General features: G+C 39.3%; 1 protein-coding gene across 1 annotated transcript in view; it reads left to right on the top strand.

The window, feature by feature from the left end:
* The first annotated feature begins 10198 nt into the window (after positions 1-10198).
* NEK1 (NIMA related kinase 1) overlaps positions 10199-16824 on the top strand; it is a 240752-nt gene continuing 234126 nt past the window's right edge. Inside the window, 2 exon segments of the mRNA XM_079142970.1 lie at positions 10199-10458; positions 10649-10771. The gene's annotated coding sequence lies outside the window, so the exon portion shown is untranslated.

The raw sequence follows: 16824 nt of genomic DNA, 5'->3' as shown, positions 1-16824 counted from the left end.
GTCACCGCGTTGACGCGAACGGCCGTTCAGCGTCCGGCCGCCCCTGAACCTCCTCCTCCGGCCACCCGCGGAGCCTCGTCGGCGCCTATTGGGCGCGTGGGAACAGTGGGCGGGCTGGGGCTGGGTCGCGAGGAGGGCGAGGAGGAGGAGGAGGAGGAGGAGCGCGCGAGCTGGCTGCGCCCAGGGCCGCGCTCGCCGCCGAGCCCTGGCTTGGCGATCACCTCACGTCACTCACGCATTCTTGCTTGCCCCTTCGGTGACCTCGGAAAAGGACAGGAGGTGGCCTCCGTGGGGAGGCATCTTCGGAAGGCTGCCGGCGCGCTCTGCTCCAGCGTCATTGCGAAGCTGGCATTCCACTCCGGCGAGAGACCGCAGTGCCCGGGAGCAGTGCCCGGGAGCAGCGCGCGGGACACCAGCGAGCCCCGGACCCAGCCGTGAAAAGCCACAGCGGCCTTCAGCGAGCTCTAGTTCTCAAACAGAGATGTGGGCCTTGGAATTTAGAACAGTACCCAGTGTCTGTGCCTATAGTTCGCGGACAGAGTATGCAACGGTGTCATCTCGCCTTGTACATCGTCGCCGGTTTTGCGCCCAACATACATGGGAAGAAAACTGATAAACCCGAATTTAGCAATCACTCACTTTCAGAACTAACGTTCGAAAGTTATCTTGGGGGAATATATCATCTGAGTTCGTTCCCTGTACATTTATTCTGTCCTATCGTGTCACAGAATTCAATGTGCCAGCTCCCCGTGCTCTGGGAGCTAAATTCCGGTGCACGGCTAGGAAATGCAGGGGAAGAACGCCTTGGCCACAGCTGTAGCTTGCCAGTTAGCTTGGTGAGCAGGTACAGACTTTGCACGTCTTGAGCAATGGGTGGCAGAATTAAGATCTGTGAATGTTGAGTGGCTCATGTATAATTAATGTTATGAATATATATAGTAGTACTGACTGCCTGTTGTAGTAGTAACTTATTAATTCTAGGCATGTCTTAGTCTTTATAAATTTTCTATATTCACATATATATCCTCCATCAAGTTTGTGTCATAGGTTAGCTATTTGTGTTTAGCAAGAGAGTTTTGTCCATCCGTTTTGCTGGGGGTGGGGCAAGAGGATTGTGGGCCTGGGCTTCAAAGCGTTAGTGTCCGTGGTGATGATGGGGGTGTCCACAAGGCAGTCAAGCTGCTTATGACTACTTTCATGACTTCTATTAAGGTAGAATTTGTAGAACCATCATACTATGGAAGCATACTTTTCTTTCACTTTAAACATTGTTACGTAAATTTCTTAGCTTCTTTTTAGAAATCAAGGGAAATCAAGCAAAATTTTTTCTACACAAAGAGAAATTTTTCACAAGAGATTTGCAGATGTTTTATGTTTTCTTTTCTCATTGTAGATATGTAGCCTAGTTTTGGAAAGAGGCATCTAGATTTTGATTATAGTAGACAGTCATCAGTCATCTATCTTCTTTCTTTAAAGATGAAAAAAATTTTTCACTAGTGTTTGTTCCTTCTGGTGGATTATACCAAGGTCACTTTTATGTGGACTAAAACAAGTCTACTTGTATATTTAGTAATATTGTTTATATTATGTATACTTTATTCACCTCTGAGAACTTGTTTTAAAATTCATAATTTCTGGTATCTAAAACCATCACACCAGAAGTTCCCAATCTTCACTTTGCATCAGACCTTTTAGGAAGTTAAAAAAAAAAAAATCTTTACTTAGGCCCCATTCCCAGAAATTCTGTTTTGTTTGATTTTGGTATTGGGAATTGAACCCAGGGTGTTCGACCACTGAGCCACATCTCCAGCCCTTTGCCCGTTTTATTTTTTATTTTGAGACAGTCTCATTAAATTACTGCCACTGGCCTTGAACTTATGATCCTCCTGCGACAGCCTCTTGAATTCCTGGGATTATAGTTGATATGCGTGCACTGGATACAATGCCTAACTTTAATACGCATTTTTAAATACTTATGCAAGAAGTATTTGAAAACAGCAAAATAAGTTATCCAAATAAGGTCAGATTATTCTATTTTAAATCAATGTTTGTTGTTATTGTTAGGACTGACATTAAGCAGTAATAAGAAAAACTCTACCAATATTCAAATTAGCTTTATGCCTTCCAGACTGCCCCCATACACAGCCCCAACCAACCAAATCCTTAAGACCTCAAGTAAGAAAAAAAGAAGAAAAGTATTTGACTTACAATAAAATTTAGCAATTTTAACCAGGTCCAGGATAACCTGTAACGTAGTCTTGCTGGTAACATGGCAGATACAAAGAGAAATGAATGATGGACATGGTCAGTGAGTGAAAGTGGGTTAAACCTTACCTCTTGTCAGTAATTCTACTCTGAAAATGGTGGGTTGGATTTTTTTAGAACAGGGAAAAGAAGTCTAAAAGAGCACTGGGAATCATATCTGTTTCTCCTAGATTCTTCTTAGGAGCTCTGAACTTTTCTTCAAGTGAAAAACCAATAGATGAGATTATTTCCCATAATAACAATACATTTTTAAAAGTTCAACAGGAAACCAGGGAAACAAGCAAGGCTATATAGATCTGCCTCATATATTGTGAATTTTTCAGAACAAGAATTTTTACTGCTTATGTTTCATACACATTGGAAAGGGGGAATAGGAAAGATAAAGATACTCTATTAGGAGCCGAATGAGGTGCTGTGTGCCTATAATTCTGGATGCTAAGGCAGGAAGATCACATAAGCCTACTGGGCAACAAAGTGAGACCCTGTTAAAATAAAAACAAACAAAAAAGCCTCTATTAATGAAATAGCAAAGTTCTAATCTAGATTTTCCTCCTGATTCTACCAGCCTCAGGGAAGTAGTTGAAAATGACCTTCTCATCCTTTGTCTCTTTTCCAAAGATAATATCAAGGTATCTTGAATAGCTTTGCACTCCTGTTTATATTGGAGGCCTTTGACATGGCAAACAGTTTTCCAGTTTCATGTGATTCCTGTCTGTAAAATCCTGCCTGAGCCTCAGGTGGAGACTCATATCCTCAAGACATTCTCTCAAAGTGACACCCTTTCTCATGTTCTGCACAGCTAAAGATTCAGTGTTTCATTTTATTCTTCCTAGAAATATATTATGATAACCCTCTCCAGATAGCTGACTCTCCTCACCATGAGACCTTGCAGGTGACCCAATCCAGAAAGTAAGAAACTCAAGAGCTGACTAATGTTTTTTGTTTGTTTGTTTGTTTGTTTTGGTGTTCCAGGGCCCTGTTTTAACACAATTAGCATATTATTTTATTTGTAAATAAGCACCAGCTAACTATTCCTCTAGAAACCTTAGGTAAACTAATAATGTCTTGAGCAAACTCTTTCTTCATTGTGCTAAAACTATTGCCAGCCCAGCCCAAGTCAGTTTTTCACAGAATCTAAGATTAGAAACTGAGGTCTTGAGGTCAAAAACCCTTTCAAGAGCAGTGACTGGGTGAGTCCACTATACAACCACGACCTGCAGCAGAGTTCAAAGCCAGAAGAGGTTATAATGAAAGTGCTTAGTCTAAGTGTAGTCGCCTGCCAGCCTCTACTCTTTCCTCAGAAATACCACCTTGCTTCCCATCACAGGTGAGCACCCCAGCACTCCTTGCCTGAGGAAAGGGGACCTGGCTTGATGGCCCACCCAGAAGCACCCAGACACTGACTTGGGTCCAGTGAGTGTCTACAACCTCAGCTGAACCATAGGGTTAACACCTTCAAGCCAGGTTTGGATACCAGCACCTCTTGCTCTTATTCATAGGTCCCCCACGTCAACCACTCTTCTCCTAAATGAAGGGCTATGCCCAGAATTGGGTCAGCTCCAAGTACAGTCTGGGCTGATGAGGCAGATAATCCAGTCATAGACAAAGTTGCTTGGTCTTTTCTTGGGAATGGCCTCCATCAGGTCGCCACTCACTCAGGCCCCAAAGTCAGGGCTCCCTCAGGGGTGTCTCAAAATACCATTGAGTCTGTTCCAAGTATTGTGGTTGTTTCAGGGCCCCTTGGAATGTAGGGCCAGAGTCGTTGTAGCCACATGCCACGGGAGGAATGGATATGTGGTTGTTGGTGTCACAAAAGTTAATTCACAGCTTTACAGTTAAAGTTAAGCCATCGAATCCTGCAGCAAGGATGCATTGGGTGTGGCCCTTCTCCTCCAGCAGCTCTATTAAGACCCCCAATCTAGCGGGTGTTGCGGGTTGAATGGGTCCCGTTTTGTATGAGGAGATGGGTCTAGGCCTCCAGAGTCCTCGGGTATGAGTTGTGTGCATGAGAGAGTGGGAGGCTCTGACCCATGTTCTTAGAGCCATAAACTGCACCAGGGGAGCCATACTTGTATGTTGTACGATGGGCTCTGTACAGAAGAGCAGGTACAAGGTCATCTGAGGGTCCTGGGTTATCATCAAGCATGCCAGGTGGGTAGCAGGAGAGAACCAAGACACCAATGGCAGCTTCCTTGAGTTCCCTTGAGTTCTTTGTGCTCCGGTAGCACGTCAGGGATCCAGGAGCTGTAGGGCCCCAGCTCTAGGTAGAAGCTGGAGCACAAGCCATTGGTCGCGGCGGGGGTGGTGGTGGGGGAGTAGTGGATGGAGATCTCAGACACCAGTGCGGCACCATGATGTGGTGGCCCGGAATGCGGTGGCCCTACCACGTCGGGCTCGTGTACCAGGAGCAGTGGAAGTCACACAGGTCTCAGTAGACACGCAGAGTCTGCTCTGGGGCGTGCTTGGCCTCCGCGGGAACCTGCCCTTGCGACTTGCTGGAGTCCGCGGCACTGGGGTTCAGCGGAGGTCGCTCAAAGGGCGCCTGCTTCCGGCCTCTGCCCAGAATCCAGGGCTGACTAATATTTTATCTTTGCATATTGAACTCGGCCTAGCAGATTAAAATCCAGAAATTCATCAGGTGGCTACTGTTTAAGTCCCGGGTACATAGTTAACGGTTAGTTTAAACTACATAAGGTTAGAGGAGACTTTCAGGAACCTAGCTTAAAACTAAAAAATTCTTCTGGAGGAAGATGGAGCAGTAAATGAAAAGACACCAATTTTTTCCCTTGGACTTGAAGATTGTGTGTCTGTAAGAGATCTGAATTTTAGAGAATGCTTTTCTTCATATTTAAAGTCTTAGGTCCTTCTTGCCTCCAATCACAAATGATTGCTTCTTGATCAGGGCAGGTCAGGACAGTTTATTCAAACACATCAACCTACACATATCTGTTTTTTTTTTTTTTAATAAAATTATCATTTACATAGTGATATTACAAAGGGAAAACATTCAGTGTAGTTCTGACAATGTTTTGCATTCTGGAAAGAAAGAATGACAACACCCTGGGCTTGAATGTTTGTCCCCATCATCTAGCATAGGACTCAATTAATTATGAATGCATGACAATATATTTCTAATAGAAAATTCTTTAGATGCCAGTAGTCCCTTTCCCCTTGCCATATTATACTACCACTATTAATAAAGATTAATGGAATTTCATATTTTTTCTATCAGAAAAGAAGCATGTAAGTATAATTCACAACTACTTTTAGTATCTGGAGTCCATTATAATTATCAGAATTTTTTAAAAAGTTAGTTTATGTTGGCATTTCCTTACATTAAAATATTATAGCAGCATTTCTTGATTAAAACAAACATTTTTTTCAAATGACAAAAAGTAGGAGATTGCTGTGGTTTGACTGTAATTTGTCCCCATCAAAGCTCATTTTGGAATTTGTTCCCCAATATAACTGTGTTAAGGGGTGGAGGCACCTTTAAGAGGTGTTTAGGTCATGAGAGACTAGATTAACCACTTCCAGGGCAGGTTGTTAAAAAGCAAGCCCACTCCTCATGTTTTGTCTCTTCTGCACATACCCACTTACCATTTTGCTTTTCTGCCGTGTTTGTGACACCACACAAGGCACTCACCAGATGCTTCTGCCTGACCTTGGACTTCTAGCCTCCAGAACCATGAGTTAAATAAACTTCTTTCCTTTATAAATTACCCAGTCTCAGGTGTTCCATTAAAGCAACAGAAAAGGAGGAAGGCAGAGACCAATAAGTATACAGAAGAGAAATCTAGAAATAGATACAAATACAAATATTATATTGAATATATGATAAAGGTTACATTGCAAATCACTGGAAAAGGAAATAATACTTAACAATTGATTCTGGTATAACTCTAGCCTTCCCCCTAAAGGATACAAAGCTGGTTTCCCTAAATTAATTACGGAAAAATAAATAAATGTCAAATGTATCAAAGATATTAAAGCAAAAGAAATTTTAGTTTATTTAGATAATCACATGGGCAAAGGAGTATCTTCTTGGCAAGATGGGAAACCTGGATGTCAACATTGACCACATAGAAATTTACAAATTTTTGTATGTACAATAATACCGTAAAACAAAACAGTAGAGGTTGGCAGAAAACATTTGTTCCACAATATGACAAACAGGTAGTTTCCAAGGGCTGTAGACAGAGCTCAGTTGGTAGAGTGCTTGCCTCACATGCACAAGACCCTGGGTTTAATTTCTGGCACTACAAAAAACAAACAAACAAACAAACAAACAAAAAAACCCAGGTAGTTTCCATATTTTATAAAAGCTCCTACCAATTAATAAAAAAGATAACATAATAGAAAAGGAGTAAAGGATTTGAAAGGCAATCACAGGAAGAAGTTCAAAATTTTTGCAAAATTAAGCCAGGCATGTGACATATGCCTGTAATCCCAACAACTCAGGAGGCTGAGGTGGGAGGATCACAAATTCCAGGCCAACCTGGGCAACTCTGTCATACCCTGTATCAATTTTTAAAAAAGGGTTTGGCGGTATAGTTCAGTCTCTTGGATTCGATCCTCAATACCACAAAATAATAAAGAAAGAAATAAAATTGCAAAATTAAGAGAAACAACAAGTGCTTGTGGAAATAGGCACTTTTTTGTATAAACTTATTGGGAGTGCAAGTTTATTAAACTTGTAATAACCCAGAGTGTGGTAGATCATTTCCAAATATGGCTGCCATTGATTTTTTTGCCCTCCTTATAAATTTTGCCTGAATGTGAGCCTTATTTTTGCCAAGAATGTGTCAAAAGTAGTGCCACACTTGTTCGTGGCCTAGCTTTCAAAAAGATAGGCAGCTTTATGTCCTCCTAATTTGAAGCTAGCTGCTATGTAAGAAGTATGACTGTGTGGAGACCCCAATGTTGTGAGCAATCCCAGTTAGCATGTAGCATTATGGAGGAACACCAAGGCTCTAGACAGGGGAATGAAGCTTCTTCTCTTTTAAAGTGTTTTTTTAAAATGTTTTAGTTGTCAATGGGTCTTTATTTTATTTATTTATATGTGGTGCTAAGAACCGAACCCAGTGCATCGCACATGCCAGGCAAGCACTCTACCACTGAGCTACAACCCCAACCTGAGTGAATCTTCTTGAACCATCCTGTCCAGCAAAGTTGCTAGCTGAATGGAGATAAGTCAGTTGAAGCCAAGGGAACAAAAGAACTCTCCCTGATTTCCTGCTCACAAAACTGTGAGAAATAATAAATTGTTGCCACTACGTTTTAGAGAGGTTTCTTACACAACAGTATATATCCAATACACAAAAGTATTTATTAAAATGGAAATATGAATACTTTGTCAAAATTTATCTATATACTGGGCTGGGGTACTGGCTCAGTGGTAGAGCGCTTGCCTGGCATGTGTGAGGCCCTGGGTTCGATCCTCAGCACTGCATATAAATAAATAAATAAAATAAAGGTCCATCAACAACTAAAAAAATATTTAAAAAAAAATTTATCTGTATACCTACTTTTAGGAATCTCCGCCTTAGAAATAGCAATACCATTGGAAACAGTTTCTGTTTACTGAGTGACTAGATTTTGGTACATCCATATCATGGAATAGTAATATCATTGACAAGAATTAGGTGATTTCTGAAGAGATGTTCATGATCCACTGTTAAAAATGCAGGTTGCAAAATAATATGTAAACTAAAAATACATTTTAAAGGATTAAGACTAAAATACATAAATACATGCTTATTTATATTCTTATGAACTTAGAGAAAAATGTAGATGATATCTGTTAAACTGTTAATATTGATTCATGGGGGGAGTGTACACAGAGGTAAGCTCTGAATATGGAGACTGCAGTTTTATTTTTACTTTTGCAGTTGGATTGTTTGGTAGGAGCACAAGCTTCTTTTGTTTGAAAGAAAAATCCAATAAAATATTTAAAGAAAAGGAAATAAACCCCAAACCATTTTTGTTGTAAAAAGTTAAAAAAAAAAAAAATTAAACTACATAAAGGTATGTAAAACAGAAGGGAAAATCTTCACATAATCCTCTGAACCTTGGTAAAGTAACCTGCTTTATTTACTCAACAATATACCAAGGATATATTTCTATGTTAATAAAAATAGATCCTGCTTATCCTTTGTAATGGCTTTAGACTATTCCATTGTTTGAGTATATTATAACTTAATCAATTCTTTATTAGACATTTCCATTTCTAATTTTTCCTGGTTATAAACAATAATAGTTATCCTTGAATGTATATCTTGGCATTTTGGTTCTAAAAGTGAAATTGCTGAGTTCAAGGATAACTGTATTACTAGCATGATTTCTAGAAAGATTGTAGCAGTTTATATTCTCACCAACAGTTTATGACAGGAGCCTAAAGAATTATCTAAGAACCTATCTACTACCTACTCCTGTAAGCAACAAAAAAGAATCTGCTTAGATTAGCAATTGGCAATGTTTTCAAGTCATTTCACTGTGCAGAGGGTAGGACTACTGTATGTGGGTAGAACTATAAGTTATTGTGTATTCAGATATCTAAATTCCAAAGGACTAACCAAGGGTGGGAGGAGCCACAAGGCCTAGAAAAGGAAAGAATAGGGAAAATAAGTCCTTGTAACCGCATGGAAGTTGGAGAGAGAAATCCAGGCAGAATTTCTCCAGCGTGCCAGTTTGGGTGACTTATAGTGCCATCTTCTGGCAAAACTTTGTATTTGCATGCTAGCAAAAACATTTCTTAAAAGCACCACCAAACTAAAGACTGTCCCGAGAACCCAGAGAAGTTGTCTTGGGGTCTCTGGTGTGGGTGAGAGGATGGAAAAGAAAGTGATGGATTTCTTTGAAACAAAGATCTGAATCATTAGAACTAGGTCTCTGGCATTCTGTGATCTCTTCGTGGTGGCCACATACAGCACTGGGGAGAAATTAATATAGTATAAAAAGCCACTACCCTCTTCAAGTTCGTTTTCTCCAATATCTCCAGGTTACTCTAGGCGAGGCAGCCTAGAAGCCTGCGGGATTACTGAGTTGGACTACTCGGGAAAACATTAGATTTGATTTCAGGGGAATCTGTTCCCAGGTATTTTTGCAAATCCTGCAGTGAATAAAGGTACTTAATACAACACTGCAAAATCCTTCAACATACATAATGATGTAAAGGCACACCTTTTTTTTTTTTTAATTTCAAGGCTTAAAAATGCGTCCTTGTTGTAATCAGCCAAAATGTATTTTGGGGAAAAAAAAACTTGCTCTTTTTAAAAAACAACCAATTACTTTTAAAATGTAACATCTCTGCTTGATGAGATGGCACATGCCCGTAATCTCAGTGGCTGGGGAGGCTGAGGCAGGAGGATCTCAAGTTCAAAGCCAGCCTCGGCAGCCTATCGAGGCGCTAAGCAACTTAACTAGACCCTTTCTCAAAAAAAAAAAAAAAAAAAAAATTAAAAATTAAAAAAAGCGGGTAGGGGCTGGGGATGGCTTAGCTGTTGGGTACCACTGGGTTCAATCCCCGGTAAAAAAAAAAGTGAGAGCCCTAAGGAGGAAACCCTTAAGATGAAAACAAAAACCCTTTCTCTGTGTGTACTATATGCAGGAAAAATTCATAAAAAGCTTTATTCCACATTAGCTTCTATTAATGAACTCTTCCCCTCATTTCTGCCCTGACCTTCCTTTTCACGGTCAGCCACATCCTTCACCCTCCCTCCACCCCGGCTCCCGCCGCAGTGCCCTAGCGCAGGCTCGCTCGGGCCCGCCCCTCCCGTCCCTCCCGCCCCGCCCAGGCCCCGCCCAGGCCCCGCCCAGCTCCGCCCCGGCACCGCCCAGTGCCGCCTCGCGCGAGGCCGCTGCACCCAGCCACCTCCGCTGCGCGCCGGATTCCGCGCGCTGACGTCACACGCCAGCGCCGGTGACGCGCCGGCCGCTCCCCCTTCTGCGTTCGCTCCAGGTTTTGGGGCGGCAGGGTGCGTTGTCTTTACCCTGGAGTCCGGAGCAGTTGTCCCCATATCCCGGAATCTAGAGCCACTATAGCCAGGCAGGAGGACGTGGCAGTCAGGTCGCCTCCCAGTCCTAGACGCTGCCCGCGCCCTACCCCTCTTGGCCACTAGCAGCGACCTCTGCGAAGTTGGACGGGCGGTAACGGAGGCACTCCCCCTGCTGCCACCCGCCGTTTCCAAGGGGGTCAGAAACCAGTTTGTTTATTTCCTCGGGGTAGTGTGGGCCGGTGTCAGTCAAGTTGTGCGAGGAGGGACGGAGGAGGCAAGCCTGAGGTGTCAACCAAAGGCGGGTATCAGGTGTGGGGGTCTCAGTGCCCCCTTTCAATCTGGGCTGTGAGCTCCCGCTGGTTAGGCAGATTTGGTTTCTCTTTCAGGATGTCATTTTCAAAATTCAGGATGGTGCCTCTGTCTCATTAAGCCCCTTAGGAGGACTACCACATCTAGACCGATGCTTTTGATCTGCACCGTTATTCCTACTAAATTCCTGTGACATTGAGGTGAGTTGCACTTGGGGGAAGCAGTGATGTGCAAAACAGTAAAATCATACTGGAAACGAGGAGACCTGTTTACATTTGCTTATGTAGAGATTGCATGGATACTCACCTTAAGTCTTTGCAGGGATATAAAATGGTAATTCTCAGAAGGAACTGTAAGTACTTCAAAACGGTCCTTTCAAACATTTTTGAAAAGGTAGAATTATAATGGAATTAAATAATAGAAATCTTAGTATGGAAAAACGATAATTTAAATTGCTTATGTTAGATAGCTCCAATCTTAAATTACCTACATTTTAATTAGAAGGAGATAATAGTAGTTAACTGTTGATCCCAGAATCTTACTTTTTTATTTCCATGATTTGACAGTTTCCATATGTAAAGTATTAAAAGTTCTGTTACTCTAAGAGTTAATCATAACTTCCGTGTGTGTGTGTGTGTGTGGAGGGGGTGCTGGGGCCTTGTGCATGCTGGACAAGGTCTCTCCACTGAGCTCTAGCCCCAGCCTCCATAACCCTTTTTTATGCAGGTCTTAATTTTATTTTCTCATGTAAGTTCTGCCCCAAGAAGCAGATTTTTTTTTTATTGTCCGAGTAAATTACATCAAAAATATTTATGAAGGATTTAAAGTAGTATCCAACCTAAGCTAATAATGGCCTTTTCTTATGATGCAGCAGTATTGTAGAGATAATGGAGGGGAGCCAAAAAGGAAGAGAAGTAGTTCTTTGTTTCTAGTTTGTCTGGTTTTAGAGGATCTACAGATCTAGTTCATTTAAAATTGTCCGTTGTTCTCACTGAAAAGTAAGGAGCCTATTTTGTAGGAAAACAGGTTTTTGCATAAAAAAAAGTCACTGTCAGAAATTTGGTAAAGGTTATGGAACTTGACCACAGAAGTTCTTTTGAAGTCATGTTAATAATACATTGACATTGTATTCCAAGTAAATTTTACTCTTGTCTAATCTGTCATGAACATGACACCTTTTCCCAAATATAAAAGCTTTATTTACATGTGGATAGTTTCCACTGCAGGCCCTCCTGAGTGTTATCTGAATAGACTTAAGAGAAAAAAACAAGTTTTTAGGAGGTAAAAAGTCCAGTAGTAATCCCATTTTTACTTTCTGCTTTTTTAAGTAATGAGAAATAAGGAGGGGACTTTTCCTCCTTGAGAAGACCCTCTCCCACGATTCAAATTGGTATTTATTATTTTGGGAATACAGTATGTATGGATTGTAGTTGCAGACAGTATCAAAAGACTTTGAAATCTGTTGCTCTTCCATTACTAATGCTTTACTTCAGGACAACTTGTCCATCAAAAATCTGAAACGGCTGATGAGGACTTACGTGCATGTGTACGTATATATATACACATATGTGTATAAATATATGTGTGTTTACTTTTACTATATAAATAATAGTGTAGTAGTCTTCCCTTATCCAGTTTCAGTTACCCATAATTAACTGTGGTCTAAAAATATCAAATGAGAAATTCCAGAAATGAACAATTCATAAAATTTTAAATTAACATGCCATTCTGAGTAGCATGAGGAGATCTCAAGCAGTCCTGCCCAAGACTTGAATCATTCCTTTGTACAGCATATTCACACACCATATGTACTGCCTGCCTGTGGGTTATCAGATTGACTGTCACTGCTTGTATTCAGGTACTCCTTATTTTACTTAATAATCCCCAAAGAGCAAGAGTGATGCTGGCAATTTGGATATGCCAAACAGAAGCTATAAAATGTTTCCTTTAAGTGAAAAGGTAATAGTACAATACAATATTTTGAGTGAGAGATCATGTAATTTTTATTATGGTGTGTTGTTAAAATTGTTTTATTGTTAATCCATTGTGCTTAATTTATAAACTAAACTTTATCATAGATATGAAAGTATAAGGAAAACGTAGTATGTTTAAGGGCAGGTCCTATCTGTGGTTTCAGGAATCACTGGGGATCTTGAAACATGTCCTCTGTGGATAAGGGAGGTGTACTATATACCACATTTATTATTTTGATCTTTTTAAAATTTAATACTTAGATATTTGTCCATATAATATAAATGCTGCAACTTTATGGTTATTTAAATTTTGCTATAAGAAACTGCTGCAGAGGATAACTATGTAAATATTTTCAGTACATTTGGAAGTATTTATAGTGTGAATTCTTAGAAATGGAATCATTGTATCAAAGCGTACATTTATAGATTTGGGATCATTTTTCCTTAGCAGGTGGACTAGATTATACTACTACCATATTGTATCACCATATCGTTTGCTTCCATTTCCCTCAAAACAGTACGATAATTTTTTTGAATTTTGCCAATCTAGATGGGTGAAAAATGCTCTTTCGAATTTTTTTTTCTTATTGTAAAATATACATAGAATAGAAGTTTTCTCTTCTTTCAAATTTGGTTGTTCTTTACAGAAGATTGAATATCTTTGTACTTTTTTTCTGGAGACAAAGTCATGCTAAATTGCCTAGGCTGGCCCGGAACTTTCAATTCTCCTGCCTCGACCTCTCAAGTCACTGGGGTACAGGAATTACATGCATGAGCCAAAGTGCCTGGCTACCTTTGTGCATTTTAATATAATTCATATATAATATATTATTATTATTATTGTTGTTGTTGTGTACTGGGGATCAAACCTAGGGAAACTCTACTGCTGAGTTAAATCCCCAGCCCTTTTTACTTTTTTTTCTGTCTTCAAACTTTCAATCCTGCTGCCTGCCTCAGCCTCCTGAGTTTCTGGGATTACAGGTGTGTGCCATTGTGCTCAGCTTTGTTGTTAACTTTTTTGGTGGTGAGGATTGAAATCAGGATCTCGTGCATGCTAGACAAGGTGTTGAACTACATCCCCAGCACCACTGGGTTATCTTTTAACTTTGATCACTTTTCTGTTGGTTTTTGTTTTGTTTTGTTTTGTTTTGTTGTTTTTGCTTTTTATTTAGCTTTTTATTTATTAAAAGTGATCCTTTGGTGATACGACCTAAAACGTATTTTTTGTCATTCATGTTTGACTTATACTAGTTTATGCTAGTAGTCATTAATCCGTTAATACTTTTTGCTTTTATGTTGTACTTAGGCTACCCACTCAATGATTTTAAAGAAAGTCATTCTCTTATGTTTATTTTATTATTATGGTTTTATTTTTTCTATTTTAGTATTTAACACCTAGAATTTAGATTGATGTGAAAAATGGATTTATCTCCTACCCCATATGGCTATTTATGTTTTCTTTGAACTGTTTAGTTCAAAATTTACATTTTTCCTACTCATTTGAAAGGTCATGATCATTCACCAAGTTTTTAAACTTTTTTGATTTCTTGATTTTTTGTGATTTACTTGCTTTATTTCATAAATATTGTAACTTTATAATAGATTTTGATATAGTGTAGAACAACTTTTCTTTCATTGTTTTTCTTTTTCAGTATTTCTCTGGCTATTCTTGTTTCTTTTTTAATGTAAACTTTAAAATCAGTTTGTTTAATCACCGCCAACCCCAAAGCTTATGTTTTTATTAGTACAGCATTCAATTTAGAGATTTAAGAATTAAAATTTTCATATTTCTTTTTTCCTTCTGTGTATGTTTTATTCTTTTTTCTCTATGTTCTTTGGTTAAATATTTTCTGTTGGTCCCTTTTCCATATTACTAATACTGTCTCCTGTGTCCTAACTACTCTAAAAACCCATGAATGAGTTCTTAATTTTAGATAATCTTATATTTTAGTTCTAGAATGTCCACTTAATTTTCAAAAATAAATTCTAATTCTATGTTGAAATTGTCCATTTTTTAAAAAATCTTTTGTTCATCTTTTCCTTTTATTTTCTTGAACATATTAAACATAGTTGTTTTAAAGTCCTTTATTGACAACTTCATGTTTCAGATATTTGTGAGGCTCTTGTTTTTTGTTTTATATCTTAAACATGCCATATAAGTTTTGATTGGTTGCTTGATGTTGTGAATGAAAAGTCATAGTGGTTCTGGAACAAAAAGGGTTGGTTTTGTTTTGGAAAGCTGATGGAGTATCATTGAATAACCTTGGTCCTATCAATGGTTGCTCTAAGGTTTTGTTAGGACTAGTCCGTCTCAGTTTTTTCAAGTGCAAGCACAGCTTAGAAACTAGAAACGGATTGACACAAGTGGAATTTACTTGCAGATTTTTGGACTCCTATTTTTTTTTTCCTTTCTAGGATTTTGGAAGCTCTGAAAACTGATTCATCTCTCCCCTCAGCCCAGAAAGACTGCTTCCTTATACTTGAGCTCTATTTTACTGTGGCACTATTTGGAAGACTTCTTCAGGGGAAGAAAGGCTAGGGTGAATGTAGAACTTATTAATATGTTGCCACCTCTCAATAATTATACATTATCATACATTTTCTTAGGTTTTAAATTGGTTTTGGAGGTGTGATGGTCTGAAACTTATACCCTCTTGTCTAGTTTCATCATTTATTCTGTGGTCTTTCATTTAATCTCCCAGATCATAAGTGGTCTTCTCAGCTGTGTCTGGTGTTCCCAATCTAGAGACATGCAGTTTTCTACTAAGATGGAAGAAGTGTAGTTCACTGACTGGGAGAGATGAAGGAGGCACATTATATGTGTGGCTGCTGCTTTTAGCCTTTCAATCAATCCTATTTTAATCTTAGTATTAGCCTGACATTCAGGTGCACCTGGTTATTGAGCTATTTTAGGAGGGAATTGACTTGTTTTGACTTATTTCCCACTGCTGGCTTAAAGTACAGCTTTCTTTTGGCTCCTGTCAGTTGCTGCTGCCTTGTGTTTGTTATGTTTGCCAGTTTCCAGAATTGTTTTGCTGTTGCCATCTTGAAATCCTGTTCTGCCTTTTTGACTCCTTCAAAGTCCTCTTAGGTGTGGGGAAGAAGTTGTATGTTCAACCTTACATGTTTCGTGGTAAGTTGTGGTTTTATGTGAGCATAGAGATGAACATTTATTTAGAATTCAGTTTATTAAAATAATGAAGTAAGAACAGGATTCTGTGTTCCATCAGCTACATGTTATAATGTAGACAGTGCATTTTATTTCATTTGGTTGGGAAAAATTTTCTAGGATTATAATTCAGTTGAGAAGTCTCACCACAAGGAAATAAATAGCTCAATTAAGTATGAGACATGAAAGTAACCTATTTTTTCATGGTTTTACTTTTATTTCCTCTTATGTATGTTAACTGCAGAAAAGGAGAGCTTGTCATTTATTCTGGAACTCACCTGCCACAAGTCTTTTATTACTTGAACAGGTGTTTATGCTTGACATTATTTTGATAGCAATTAGAGTCATCTTTTATCAATATCAGGGCAGTAGATTCTCTTCTGTTTTACTGAATGAATTATAACCAAGATGCCCAGTATATGTTTGGCAGTAGAATGCAGTGCTAGGAACTCTTGGAGCTTCCATGTTGTTTGTGTAATTCCTAGAAAGGAATTGGCAACTAAACTTTAAGAAAGACCACATTGACTAGTTTTATGTTTCCTTTCTTGGCAAACAGTCACTTAGTAATGATTGTTGTGAAATAATCCTATGTGGTTAGTATGTATTATAGTTTGTTTTATGAAGTTTAGTTTTTTAAGATAAGTATATCTTGATTTTTTAATTTTCCTAAGTCTCAGCCATGTCCTGTGTGGGGAGGGAATAAGTAACCCAGGGAAGTGTGGGCTGGCTGAAAATAAAAGACTGAAAAAGTAGCATTGAGAAATAAAAACAAAGGATACAAGAAATATATATATTGAGCAGGGGCTTTATGGGTAGAAAAGACCTGATGGATCTGATCCTAACAAAAGGGAAAAAGCCTGTAAATGCTTCATAGTGAAACACACCAAAGGAATTTACTGTGAGGAGGGCTTCTTCAAGGTAAATGAGAAGAGAGAGACTGTGTGGAAATTGTCCTGATTGGGGACTTCTCACTTGCACCGTAATTCTTCCTCTTCCAGGCATCTGGTGCCACAAGGCTAGTTGGGGCACACTGGTTTCTCTTTCCACCTCTGGGGAGTTGCCTTTGAACCTCAGGCTGTCTAAGCCAAGAAATTCCATGGTATCACAGAAT

The sequence above is a fragment of the Sciurus vulgaris genome (genome assembly GCF_902686455.1).
Source record: "Sciurus vulgaris genome assembly, chromosome: 5".
NCBI lineage: Eukaryota > Metazoa > Chordata > Mammalia > Rodentia > Sciuridae > Sciurus > Sciurus vulgaris.
Note: the sequence above shows the minus strand (reverse complement) of the source record. Positions and strands in the feature narration are given on the sequence as shown.